Source organism: Microcebus murinus, chromosome 11 (assembly GCF_040939455.1).
Source record: "Microcebus murinus isolate Inina chromosome 11, M.murinus_Inina_mat1.0, whole genome shotgun sequence".
Classification (NCBI taxonomy): Eukaryota; Metazoa; Chordata; class Mammalia; order Primates; family Cheirogaleidae; genus Microcebus; species Microcebus murinus.
This window is the reverse complement of record NC_134114.1, coordinates 69,884,325-69,898,872: the sequence shown is the minus strand read 5'-3', so window position 1 is coordinate 69,898,872 and position 14,548 is coordinate 69,884,325. Positions and strand designations below refer to the sequence as shown.

General features: G+C 35.7%; 1 protein-coding gene across 1 annotated transcript in view; it reads left to right on the top strand.

Annotated features, from left to right (window-relative positions):
- KIAA0825 (KIAA0825 ortholog) overlaps positions 1-14,548 on the top strand; it is a 364,371-nt gene that overhangs the window by 6,268 nt on the left and 343,555 nt on the right. Inside the window, exon 2 of the mRNA XM_076008186.1 lies at positions 5,750-5,889. The gene's annotated coding sequence lies outside the window, so the exon portion shown is untranslated. The remainder of the gene's footprint in view (positions 1-5,749; positions 5,890-14,548) is intronic.

Here is a 14,548-nt window from a genome sequence, read left to right as displayed (position 1 = left end):
CATGTTGCCACAGTACTCAATATAATGTTAACTAGTAATAAAAGTGATCAACAGTTGTCACATGCTAAAATGTGTGTGTTTGAATTTCAACTGTTTACTGCCTATCCCCACTCCTGCCACACTTCAAGAAAAGTACAGTTCCTACAAAAGTACAATGTCAGACACTGACATTAACATTTGAGGCATATGTTCTTACACTATTATAACTTCTATATATTTTATAATTTTTTTTTTTAGCCAGAAGAACAGTTAAGGGACCAAAAAATCTGTTCCAAATAACAGTTGAAAAATGCAAATATTCGCTAAGCAACTGATTTTTGGCATTAGTTTAACACAAACTGCTGTCTAAATTTCTGAATTCAGGTAGCCAATAAATATAACATCAATCTTATATAGCTAAATAATGTTGATATCCATAGTTTGAATATTAGCATAAAACTTGAATGTCTATTTGCCTCCCTCCCAAAGATATCTCTGTGGCTAAAAAGGTAAAAAATATTACAGTATTACAGTTTTATAGGGTCTTCCTTTCCCACCTTTTTGTTGTTCAATACTTTTCAGATGGCAGGTTCTAAGCCATCAATTTGGTTAAGTAGTGACCTGCAATTATCTTTTAGGTATGTGTGGTTTCAGGATTTGGGATATAAAATTTATTTGTTACTAGGAATCACAATTGAAGGCTGTTGATTTATATTAACTTCTTTATCATACATGAGGAAATGAAGATTAAAGAGGTGATTTAACTTGTCTACGTATCTTGGGAAACATGTGTCTTGAACCAGGTACTAGATCTTACGAATCCAAATTTAGGGCTCTTTGTTTAGTATAATACTTCTCAGAAAAAGCTTCTAGTTTGTCCTACTTAGGGTACACTATTACTCCAGTTGGTTAATGTGATAGTACTTTTCTGACACTTTAGTTATTTGTTTGTTAAGATCTACTGAAAAGAGCTCTTCCCTAACTCTGGCCATTGGGGATCAGGGAGGTTGTACAGCTGTAGTTGTTTGTAGCAGTCAGTAGCCATGCCATGTAACCTGAATTTACTGTCCATTTTCCTCCATGGATCACAGCCGATTCAACAGTTTAAGTCTGGAGCTTACTTAAGTAACACTGAGGAGTGAAAGGACCTTGTTTTGAGGAGTACTATAGTGATGAGGTCAGAACTTTTAGTAATACTGGTGAATATTATTTTGTGCTTCATTGTGTCATGACAGTTCTTTAGCCATCTTTGTTGCTTTTTTAAACTTTAGCTCATCAAATATTTTTCACCTTTAAATTCCAAGTTTTGTGTATAATCACTTATTGTATTCCTTTAAAATTTTTTAGGTATATTATTCTTTCTTTCTCTAGCATATATTCGTGCTTGCCTTCAGAAATGTCCACGGTCCTAAAAGGTGATCCAGGCTGTCCTCTGCTATTCAGAGCTTTGACTGGGAGAGAGGTTAGGAGTGGGACTGGTTCTAAGTGGAGTCCTTCTGGACTCTATTTCTATGTTGCCTCCTGTACTCTGGTTTTATTAAGGCTGCCTATGCTTATTCTTTTGATTAACTTTACGTGGTCATTATCTTTCTGGGGCTTTCTCATTTGTCTAACTCAGTAGTTATCAAACTTTAGTTTCAGGAGTCCTTTATACTCTTAAAAATTACTGTTCACTTCTAAAACCATTACTTCTACTGACAAGGCTTCTGGGCTTGGGCATCACCTATCACTCCAGCTCAAGTGAGCTTCCTTTGAACTTTCTAGTCCTAATGATCTTCTCCAACTTGGAAGAACCTGTGCACTGATTCAGTTGTGGTTGATGGTGATAAGAGTAGTCCCAAGCCAGAATGCAATGGAGTCCTCCTATTCTTACCTAAAGGTAAGCAGTTTTTGTAATATAAAAGCTTCCCGAATTTTTATATTCATATGGTCCGTTTCTGAACTGAAATAGTTGTATCTGTCTCTATTGCCTAGCTCTGTAGTTTCTTTTGGGAAGAGTATTTGCTGATTTTACTCAGCCATAGTTGGAGTCCTGTCTGGTCTTGTTGTATGTATGCAGTTTTTTCTTGACTCTCTCATGGTGATAGAAAATTAACATGTTCCATTAATTGGTTTGTTTTCTTTTGCATAAATTTTTGTTTTATCTTGATCTCCAATGTGAAAAATTTTTTCTTCAAATGTTGAGTGGTACTTGGCCATGCATTCATATTAGAAAGGAACAAATAAAAAAGCTGCATAGAGATTACATTAGGATGGCACAGATTCTACTGGTACAGCTTACTTTAGAGTGAATAAATGGTGAACCATTAGCATGCTAGAAGTCAACTAAAGGCCAGAATGAGGCAGACTTTTCTTTGGGGCACCCATTCCCACAGTTTCTAGACACTTAATTTATGTCTTCAGACACACCATTTCTCCCATTTATTTATTTTCTTTACCCACAGATATTTAGAGACAAGAGCGAAACAAAGTAGTTGCTTGTACAAAAAGGCTGGAAAGGTATATTGTCTCTTGAACAAATCTTGATTGTGTTTTTTAGTTTAATTTCTTACTCTACACTTCTGCCAGGGTTATCAGGTCATTCCTTTAATTGCAGCCCTCTGTGCTCACATTCTAGAGTGTAGCTTTGCTAACTCTATTTCTTCTTTGAATGTTCTTTCATCTGTCTTATATAAATTTGTAGTTAATGGCTCGCTCTTCATTTTTGTGGGTTTACATCTCCCCTTCCCCTTGCATACATGTATTATCTTTTTAAGGGGATATCTAGAAGGACAGAGGAAAATATATGCTGTTTTAGCTTCCTAACCAAAAATTTGTACACATATTTTTATTTTTTTTAATTTTTTTATTTTTTTGAGACAGAGTCTCGCTCTGTTGCCTAGGCTAGAGTGAGTGCCATGGCGTCAGCCTAGCTCACAGCAACCTCAATCTCCTGGCTCAAGCAATCCTTCTGCCTCAGCCTCCCAAGTAGCTGGGACTACAGGCATGCGCCACCATGCCCGGCTAATTTTTATATATATATATATATATATATATATATATATATATATATATTAGTTAGCCAATTAATTTCTTTCTATTTATAGTAGAGACGGGGTCTCGCTCTTGCTCAGGCTGGTTTCGAACTCCTGACCTCGAGTAATCCGCCTGCCTCGGCCTCCCAGAGAGCTAGGATTACAGGCGTGAGCCACCACGCCCGGCCTGTACACATATTTTTAATACCGTTGCAATTTAATGTGTATATGCTCTCTTGAGTCTTGTTTTCACTTCTCATTTTAAGCATTTTCTACATTGTTATCCTTCTTCATAATTGTTTGTAGTGGATTATGGACATATTTTTTAAGAAACTGTTTTGTTTTTATTATTATAATGGTTATTGTTTTAGTTATTTCCTCCTCTCTCTTTATCCTTTCCTCCATCCCAACATCACACACGTTCACCTTTCCTCGGTTAACCAATGTTAACAACATTGACAATGTGTGGAACAGTAATTCTGATTTTTTCCTTTGGTCAAACTAATTAGTTGAAAGCTATCAAAAAGGGCACTTCACCCTAGAGCAGGCTGACATTGTCATCAAGAATGCAATTTCAGTTATTTATGAGTTTTCCAGGAAACCTTGTGATTTCAACTGTGGAGTGTATGTGATGTGCTGTACCTCAGTAATGGCTTCCTAGTGTTGGCATCTCCACCTTAGTTTGTAGATGGAACTGAACCATTTTCCTCATTATAATTCATGTTTCCTTTTTTATTCAAATTTACTTCCCAGAGTAGCTAAGTTGTCCATTAGAGTTTATATTTGTTTCTGATGAAATATCAACCAGAGTTCAGCTTGGGATAATGGATTTTAACATTTAAGGATTTATATATCAGACACCAAAGAAAGGCAGGAAGTATGAGGACAATTAACAAATATTGTAAGAAACATATGAAACCTTATTCATATCAGTTTCCTAGACAACCTAGGCCTAACCAAGAGATCATTTTGGCTGATCATAGATAACAAAATAGCTTTTTCTATTAAGTAATGCATTTATTGTTTGACCTGTTTTCTTTTTAGTAAGGCAAAATAAAGAAAAAATATAGATTTTGGAACTAAAGAAGTAAAACTCATTATGTGTGCATGATGTAAAACTACAGGAAAAAAAGTAAGAGTTTAGCAAATATCCTGGATAAGCATATCAATATAGAAAAACTGTATGCATATATACATATGTAAACAAAAGGAAAAGTTTTACAAAGAGGTTTTTTGTTTTTGTTTTTGTTTTTTTGAGACAAGGTCTCACTATGTTTGTTGCCTAGGCTAGAGTGCAGTGTCATGATTATAGCTCTTGACAACCTGGGTGCTCAAACTCCGGGGCTCAAGCAATCCTCCAGCCACAGCCTCCTGAGTAGCTTGGATTATAGGCACACACCACTGTGCTCGGCTAATTTTGTATTTTTTTTTTTTTTTTTTTTTTTTTGCAGAAATGAAGTCTGTGTTGCTTAGGCTGGTCTTGAACTCCTGGCCTCATGTGATCCTCCTGCCTCCCACCCCCCAATGTGCTAGAATTACAGGCATGAGCCACTGCACCCAGCTGAGATATTATTTTTTAATAACATTCAAACTATGAAGTGCCTAAGAATAAATCTCACATAACTAGAGATGTGCAAAACTCCTATGGGGAAAATAAGAGAATGTTATTTTGTGACAATATGTTCTCAATAAGTGAAATGATATATAATACACATGGCTTGCAAAACCCAGTGCTGTACAGTTGCCCAATTTGATCAAAACAATCTCAGTCAAATTCTTAACTTTGTTTTGGTGGGGAACGGGGAACACTTAACAAAAGATTCTAAAATTATATGGAAAGGTCAATAGCCAAGAATAACAACAGCATACTTTGGTGTAGGAAAAGACAAATAGATTGGTGGAAATTTATCAGTGAAATGTTCCATGGCCTCACAGCATTGGTGCCATTACCTGGGAACTTGTTAGAAATATAGAATCTTAATCAGAATCCAGATGGGGCTCAGTGGCTCATGACTATAATCCTAGCACTCTGGGAGGCCAAGGCAGAAGGATTGTTGGACTCAGGCGTTTGAAACCAGCCTGAGCAAGAGATAGACCCCCTCTCTACTAAAAATAGAAAAATTAGCTGGGCATTGCGAATGCATGCCTGTAGTCCCAGCTACTGGGGATGCTGAGGCAGGAGGATTGCTTGAGCCTAGGAATTTGAGGTTGCAGTGACCTATGATGACACCACTGCGCTCTACCCCGGGGCAGCAGAGTGAGACTCTATCTCCAAACAAACAAACAAATCAGAATCCATTTGTAACAAGATCCCTGGTAATCTATTTTTAATAAGATCACCCTGAAGAGTGGGGAAAAGATGGTTTTAGTAAACAGTCTTGGTCAACTAATAATGAAACAGGAAAAAAGCAATTGGGTTGAATAGCATTGCTTGTTTTATATGGTGCAACCATGCCTTATTCTCTTTGAGCCACATTTCTTTAGGAGTGATCAATTCTTAGTGAAAATAAAGGGAATGTTTTCAATATGCATTTTCCTAGGTTCCCCTATTATCTATGTACCTATAGTCTATGGCTTTTCTTGGGCACCCATCTTCAGAATGTCTCTATGTACTTCCATCATCTCTTCTTCATGGCTCAAATCCATATGTCATAATTTAATGATAGTACTGTCACTACAATGTAGAAAACTAATGTTGTGAATGTGCCCTCCCTCCTACTGTGGCAGTGATAAAGCATTGTCCAATTATTTTATAGGTACATTTTATAAATTCTGGAAAAAACTGCCGAAGATAACTAAAGAAGGGACAATTCTTCTGACAACTTGTGAGGAAATAATTTTCTGCCTTAGGATTAGAAGACCAGCTCATTTTTAGAGTCTTCTGAAATAAAATTAGGTAAGAAATGTTTTCATATTTTGAATAATTTGTACTCTGCCTACTCAGTTGCCTTGAAGGCTTCTATAATTCTATTCCTTTGGCCTCTAAGAGAATACAGTTAGCATCTTCTTTTAGGAAGTTAGTGTGCCAGCCAGCTGTCAGCCTTATGATGTACCTGATCTCCAGTGTCAGGGGAAGCACAATTCAATTTTAAACCAAGTCTTCTGCACAACAGTGCAGCGGGGCTGCCAGCATTTCTCTTTATGTTCCTTTCTTTGAAATTCCCCATTCTATCCAAACAGTGTACTTTTATTTTAAATTCCTCGTGTGAGATAAAACCACCACTAACTGACTTTACTTGTCTTTAGTTAAAAATCAATGAATTGAATGAAATAATTCGTATATCTGTTACTCTTTTTCATTTCTAGAAAATAAAATGCCACTGCTTGTTTAACTTGTGACTTGTCTAAACATGTTGGAAGTATTGACTATAAGGCATAACACTCAGAGTCTGAAAGGGAACTGTGACAAGTTCAGTCAAAAGGGAAAAGAGGAATAATTTATAAAAGGCACTGCAGATAATGATGCCAGCCAGTTATTTTAAAATGCATCCATCTCACCTTTTAATGAATTAGATTTGTCAACAGCAAATGTTTTATGCACTACTTCTAATAAAAGTGGCATGCTAGGAGTGCAGTGCTTTGAGGTTGGCTTCTTCAAAGCTTTAGAGTATCTTCAATTCAAAGATATTTTTTAAATAATAGATATTAAAAAGTATATTTAAATAATATTAAGGTTGTGACACAAACACCAAATGACAAAATTCAGGAGTTTCAAAGCAGAGGATGACATGCCATCACTATTTCACATAAATAACTGTTTTTAAATTAGGAGTATAACAGACTGATTTGGGATTGGTGTCAGTTTAACTTTAAATTCTCTTGTTGTTTTGGTTGGTGTCACAACCTTAATGTCAACTTTTCAAATAGGTTTCTACATTCCCTTTGGTTCAGGGTCATTAAAAACTGAATACTATAAATCTAAGAGGCATAAATAGGTCACACTGAAGTGGAATTCCTTGCTTCTCCAGAGGTGAGAGACAGTTAATACCTGCCTTCTAAGTGGAAAAAAGTTACCTTAGGCATTTTCAGTAAATTTTTATTTTTTAGGTATTTGATTCAGAAAAGGGTAAACCAAAATAACAAGACATGATGTTGGTATAATTCTGTTCACTCTTTTCTTCTTGTACCTTTAATCCTAACGATTTGATCTTTTAGTGTTATCATCTCTACAGTTATTAAGAATCATAAGTCCCACTGTTGATTTTTTTTTTTTTTCAATAAAAGCGTAACTTTGCTTTCACGTTAAGAATCATTATTTGATGTGATTGAGTACAGGTAAACCTTGCTTATAAAATTCCATCTGCCAGTCCTTTATATAAAGCATTTTTATGCAGGTTTTTAAAAATCTTATTTTTGTAAAGTCAACACTTGTCATAGAAAGTAAAATGTAAAGTAAAATATGATGTGCTGTGCATTAAAAGATTTCTAGTACCATACCACACGTCGAAGCAGCAGCCAGGAACATCCTTACCCCAATAGGTAGGGCAAAGGGGAGAGAGGAAAGAGGAGAGAATAATCTACTCGCCCAAATCCCTCCTTTTTCCTTGATTCTTATCTGTCATGATCTTACATATTGCCTATGTTGAATCTAGTTTTAATTTAGAAAAATAACTGTAATAGAATTTGTTCCACAATTTTTTCACCACTTGTGTTAGGAAAATAAAAGATGAAAAGATAGGCAACTTATTTATTGACCTTTTAAGATACTCATCAACCAAAAACATTTAGTAGCACTCTCTCATCTTCTTGATTGAACCACCAGGTTTTACCCTTTCTGGTTTTTATCAATGACTAGGTGAACATTAATCTTTCTTTTCTAATGTACTACATTCCTTCCATGTTTTTATTTTTCAGCTGGTGTTGACTTTGATAAATTTCTTATAGTTTTCATTTGAGAAGATGGCTGTGAAATTTTATCTTTATTTCTGGTGCTAACTTCACTTTTCCTACTCATTGGTCCCTCCTATTATGGGTCCCTCCCAATAATGACCATTTGGTGTCATTATTACATCATCACAATTCTGACAAATAATCATCTTTCTAAGCCCCAGTTCTCAGCAGCAAGAAGTAATAATGCTGCATTGTATAGTGGTTTGAAATGATATACCGTTGTATTGGAAGGATTTGGTTAAATCCTCCAAACTCATTTAAACTTAGCAATGTGCTTCCTTAAAGAATTCGTTTAAATCATTATCATTTACACTGATACTAGTTCTGATATCTGTTTCATAGAATGAAATTTTTAAAACAAAAATGACTCTTTCTAAATTCAGAAGAAGCTACTCAAATAAATGAATTGGAACTCAGTGTGTACCCATAATATAAAAAAGTTTTCTGGCATACAAACGAATTATGCTTTTTAAATATCATAAACTAAGCCAGTTTCATGCAAATTCATTTAGAGCAGTTTCAGATTTATGTATTTAATAAAAGCCGGGTGGTAGATCTAACTTATGTATTTAATGTCCTTCATTGTAATGTTCTAGTGACTGCCTGAAAAAGAATGATGACATTTTATTTAGTTCCTGCCAGATCAGTCAATTCTATAAATGGCTTTCTAATGGGATGCAATATATGCTTTTAATATTTTTCAGTAATGCTAAGAGATAACATTTATTGAGTCCTTTCTATATGCCAGAGACTGTCCTATCTATGGATTATCCCATGTAATCCTGATAACAACCCTTTAATTATCTCACTGTTTTACAAATGTGGTTGAGGTGTATAAGAAAGTTATACAACTAGTAAGTGATGGAGCTAGGATTCAGACACAGGCTGTGTAACTTCTGAATCCTTGCTACTCAAAATGTGATCCTCAAGTCAGCAGCAATATCACTCTCACCTGGGAACTTGTTAGAAATGCAAATATCAAACCTACTGAAAATCTGCATTTTTAACAATATTCCCAGGTGATTGGTACATAACAATTTGAGAAGCACAGATCTAAACCACTATGTTATCCTGCCCTTATACACAGAATTAAGTATCTTTTAAAATAAATTTTCATTTTTCTACATGATACCGAATTCCCATTTTTATGCTAATTTTGAGATTCCTGTCATATTTCAAGTACATTATAATGAGATCTAGTATCATAACTAAACATGAGCAGGGATGTAAGGTAGACCCAAGGTATCTTGAAAAAAAAGTCTTAACACCTAAACAGCAACTATTCCTCTGTACAGAGGCAGTAATTGTTCCAACATCTTAGACTTTCTTAGCATCACAGTGTAAAAGACTGTCTCTGAGTATAGACTCTGGAGACAGGCTGCCTGGATTTGAATCTCACCTCCTATTTCTAGCTGTTGGATCTCAGGAAAGTTATATAACTCTGTACCTCAGCTTCATCATCTGGGAAATGAGGTCTAAAGCCATTCTCTACAGGATTGTTATAAGGCATAAATAAGTTAATGCATGTAAAGTATTTGAAACAAGGACTCCTATGAGGTAAGTAAATAAATGTCAACTACTTTTGTTCTTAGCTATGATTCCCATCTTTGAATAGAATAGAGTCACACTTCATACTTCATGGTTAGCTATTGGTAATAAGTTGACAAATACTTTTTGCTAGAAGAGCTTACCACCTAAAGGGATATCTTTGCTGTTAGAGTCAAAATCACAAACTTCGGTTTTTGTATTTTCTGAAAACCTCTCCTCATTTTCTGCTTGTGAGTTCTGCTTAAATACCACCTGATTATGATATTTAACCAGTTAAGTCCAATGCAGTTAGTTCAAAATAAAAATGAAATGTGCTAACTATGTTTTGTAATTTTAAATATATGTACTTCTATTATGGATAAAAATAATGAGGATGTGAGTCCATTTGGCCAAAGTCTGTAAGTAATACGGAAAAATTGCATAGATAAAGAATATTTGTTTAAAGGCTAAATGCTCTTGAAGCTGGTTTGTTTTCTCCTGGGTGAACATAATTCTGAAATAATCATGAGAGCCTTAAGGGAAATAATGGTTTGGTGTACAAGTATTCACCTAACAACTTTTCTGAAATACATTTAATGCATGAAGTGAGATTGCATGTTCTTGGAAAGGACCAATTCGAAAGCTGATTTGTAAAAAGCATTAAGATAAAAATGCTTGGTGAAAAGAATGCTCTAGGAGATTTTTAAATGGCCAAGTCTAGGACCCACGTCAGAGAGTTTAATTCACTAGGTCTAGAATAGGCCACAGGTATCTGAATTGTTAACAATGTCTCTGGTACTTTGGCTTATTTTGGTTTTGACTATACTTTGAGAAACACTGAAGTATAGACAAAGACGTATTGAAAATAGCTTTGTTGACTACCCATTCCTTTTTGCAACATTGTCCTCTTTCATACTGTTTTTGTCCCATTTACGACCCCACTCTCTTTTTCTTCTATGGCTCTTTTCCTACCTTCTGTTGTTAGTGAGCCCCAAACCACTCCTACCTTTTCTGCTTTGCTCTTTTTTACCCTTTCTCAAAGATCATCTCTTCTGGATTTATCAGTCATATCTTTACAGATGGTTCTATAAAATGATCATGAAGGTCTCTTTTTAATCTAAAAATCTCCAAGCCAAACTACAGGCGCTGAAATCAGTTTAGAAGCTGTGGACAGCATTAAAAAAAAAAAAGGAAAAAATAAAATAGAGTATAAAATATAAGAACAGGTATTAAGAGTAAGTAATGTTTTGTGAAGCTTTTGTTTAGGATATGTGTGTATACTCATATACATTAGATTGCTATGCTTTTTTTAACCAGTGGTCTGTAGTCCAAAAATGTTATATTTTTTAGAATAGTTTTTTGTTTTAATTATAATTATAGTCTTGGTCATATCATTTATTAGCTCTATAACTTATGTATTTAAATTAAAGAAATGTTATTGGCTACCCATTAGAATTTATAAATATAAGGTGTCGTTATTGATTATTGAGTAAATAGATTCCTCTGTGAGCAGATGAATCCCTTCTCTCACCAACTAATGAAGCAGCAATATAAGTTAGCTTAAGTTTATTAGTACATGTGTATCAGTCCATTTTCTGTTGCTTATAACAGAATACCTGAAAGTGGGTAATTTGTAAAGAAAAGGAATTTATTATTTCTTACTATTCTGGAGGCTGAGAGGTCCAAAGTCAAGGGGCCACCTCTGATGAGAGCCTTCTTGCTGGCTTTGCACCCTACAGAGTCCAGAGGTGGCATAAGGTAGCACATGGCAAAGGTGCTGAGTATGCTTGTTCAGGTTTCTCTTTCTCTTCTTACAAAGCCACCAGTCTACCTCCCATGATAACCCTTTAAGCATTAACCCATTAATCTATTAACCATTAATTCATGGATGTTTTAACCCATTCATGACCCAATCACCTCTTAAAGGCCTCACCTTTCTATATTGCCAAGTTGGGGATTAAATTTCAACCTGAGTTTTGTAGGGGACAAATATCCAAACCACAGCAACATGATACACTGCTACAAATACTAATTCTCTTATACACCCTGTGTTTGTTTTGTGTATGTGCGTGAGGTTTTTTTTCCAGATAAAAAGTGGACACATAGGTACTACAGTAATAGGGTATTGGGCAGGGGGGAGGGGGGCGGGTATATATATATACATAATGAGTGAGATGTGCACCATCTGGGGGATGGTCATACTGGAAACTCAGACTTGTGGGGGGAGTGGAGGAAAGGGCATTTATTGAAACCTTAAAATCTGTACCCCCATAATATGCCAAAAAAAAATGATACTTTATCATAATAGTCTGCATCTTAGTGTGGGAAGAAGAATGTGGCCATGGAAAAAGAAAAGCTTTTGGAAATGACTTTCTAGGGTTTAAATAGATAACTGGGGCCACTGAATGAGGAAGACAATTATAGCTGAGTGAAAACCAGGCAGTTGTTACATTTTCAGGCATCAACATACTTCGGCTTTAGATCCAATTCACCAGAGAAACCAAGACGTGAAAATTATAAGGTCATGTTAAGAGGCAGAAAGCTTGTGGATTATGTAACTAGAAACTAACAGCTATAAAGCCACAACTACAGTGTGACATTCTGAGCAGTATCCTTTCTCATGCATGTCTCTTGTTTATCTTCTCCATGTCTATTCTGGGCATTTCCATTTGTATGGCCCACTCAAAATCATTATGTCTAACACTGAATTTTGCCATGCCTTCTTATCACTATTTTCCTCCTAAATTTTCAAAATCTATTCATATACTACCATTCTGTCATCCAGATTAAAAATTCAGAATTTTGTTTGTAATAATTAAGCTCTTTCTGCATAAACTTCCCTATAGACTTATCTCTCTACCTTGGCCTATCCTTGGGCCATAGCTTACAAAAAAACCATATGGACAACCATAGAGGTCACCCACTCCTCTGCCAGCTTCATGAAGGCTAGTATGTATATGCAAAGTGTGATATCTATGGCTGCCTTTAGCAAGACCATAAAAGCCTTTGATAACAAGTGGGCCCTGCCTGGATGATGCCCAACTCTATATTCACTACTGCTATAATTGGTCATTTCCCACACTGATTTTTATTGCTCAGGAAGAGCCACATTCTGGCCTTACCCTTGTTAGTGTCTAGTGACATAACCCACAAGCTTTCTACTCTAAACATGACCTTATAATTTTCACGTGTCTTGTTTGGTTTATCTGGTGGATTGGGTCTAAAGCACCAGAATGTTGATGCTTGAATATGTAACAATTGCCTGGTTTTCTCTCGGCTATAATTGTCTCAGTGGCCTCAGCTTTCAATTCATACTTTGGAAAATCATTTCAAAAGCTATATTTTCTTTTTCTCATGGCCACATCCTCTTCCTGTTCATCATCTCCTTCATCTGAATTCATTCACTATCCTCCTAATTGATTGCCCCCTCTGTTCTCTCACTCCACACCAAACTATCTTAACACCTTGTTTTATAGATATTTATAAAACACTAGTCATATACTACCTTTATTAAAAAACCTTTTGTGAATCCCTGTTATGTACAGGATAAAGTCCAAATATCTTCCTCCTGGAGGATAAAAAGGCCTTAAAATATCTGGCTACAGCATACCTCTTCAATTTTATTTTTCACTATTTTCAACCGTGAATTTTATGCTCTGGCTTCCCAAAACAGTTCCATTTATGCTTCAGGGATGTTCTCATCCCTTTAATTACCAGAGCCCCCAGTTGGTGGTGGTCCATGAATCTGGAGCAGTTAGCTGTGACTGGGATTTAGGAGTGGGATCCCAGTACATAGAAAGAAACCTCAAGATAGGGACCTAATTACATATTGGCAATATGTGAGTTAGTAAGAGTTCAGGTTGTGGAACAGGAGGGAAATAAGCAGACTAACTCATTATCTACTTCTCAAGTTACTGTCTGGCTGAGGCTTCTTATGTCCTCCCTTTACTAGTTCTTGGATCATTCCCAAAACTGAAGATGCCTTGTACCTATTTATAGTGGGACATTAAATGTCTCCAACTGTGGGGCCTGCGGAGTTACGGATTTTGGAAGATCACTGGCTCCCACTTTTAGGAATGCCTTTATCTTCCTTTTTCTTGGGGGCTTGACTTCTCTATCTCCATTTGCCCATTGGGAACTCCCTGCTGCAGGATTCCTAGATCATTTGTTACTGGTACCCCTCAGTTGATACTATATTAGCTTATGCCTTATAATAGTTCTTGTGATTTTTTTTGTTTATTTGTTTTAATTTCCCAGGTGTGAGAAGCGAGATATGCTATTTATAAAGTTCAAATAAAATTAGATTATAAAGAATAAATTCCCTTTTCTCTACCCCTTTTTAAGCCCACCATCCACAGATTAGCACTGCTAATAGTTCAGTGTGTGTCTTTCCTCATTTTGAGGGCTTTTTAGTTTGTTTTTTCAAAAATATTATATTGTATTAAGCTATATATATATACATATATATATACCTTTAACTTACTTTTTAAAATTAAATAATAATGTATTCTGAAAATCTTCCCATGCCATGTCATGGAGAGCTAGATTATTATTTTTAATGGCTCACAGATTTTTCATTTTTGAATGAAGTATTATTTAATAGTTACATGTAAATAAACCAGGATAGGTTTAGATAGACCTATACTTCTAAATTCTGACATTGTCTCCTATGTGAAATGCCAGTGTAGTGATCAGAACTCTCCCCTAAACGTATGGTTAAATTGGCAATAACTAATTTCTCTTTTCCAGAAGTAATAGAAGCTAAGACATCTTTTATAAGGACAGCATGTACAGTATTGACAGATAAAGTGAATGAACTCAGACATGAACAGTTAGGTACAGCTAATCTCTTCAGGTCTTGGGTGACAGTGGTGGCAGAAGTATTTGATGGTGCCACCCCTGCCAGCCACTTGATGTGCCAGCCAGTTATACTGGGCCCATGCCATGCCAGTGGATTGGACATTTTCTAGTCTTTATTCAGTCTCGCCATAGAGTAAATATAGTTTGAACTCTATTGCTACAAGGGTTTTTGTTTATTTGTTTGTTTTTAGAGAGGGCAATCTCACTGTTTTGCTGAGGCTAGAGCGTAGTGGCTATTCATAGATGATGTGATCGTAATGCACTACAGTCTTGAACTC